Here is a 366-nt window from a genome sequence, read left to right on the forward strand (position 1 = left end):
CTCGTTTATTCTCTCAGCTGTTCCCATTATTATTTCAGGTTCTTTTTGCAAATCGTTGAATCAAATGGGCACTGCGTCGCGTTTTAATTTTTTCTTTTCTTCTCCCTTAAAACTATCTATATCAAAATGATCTGCACATAAACCGGCGCGACGAACAGAATTAGCAGACCATTTTTCCAAATTAGTATTTCCCGCGACAGAATTATGAGACGTAACATTAATTTTAAATATTTGATAAGATTTTAATATTGTGGTCATTCTTTGCAAAATTCATTGCAACAAATTTCAATAAAACAATTTTTTTCGATAATACTTTTATTATCGCTATATATATTCCATTGTATTAATAAAAAAAATAAATAAATA

Source organism: Formica exsecta, unplaced genomic scaffold (assembly GCF_003651465.1).
Source record: "Formica exsecta isolate Colony F162 unplaced genomic scaffold, ASM365146v1 scaffold634, whole genome shotgun sequence".
Taxonomy (NCBI): Eukaryota; Metazoa; Arthropoda; class Insecta; order Hymenoptera; family Formicidae; genus Formica; species Formica exsecta.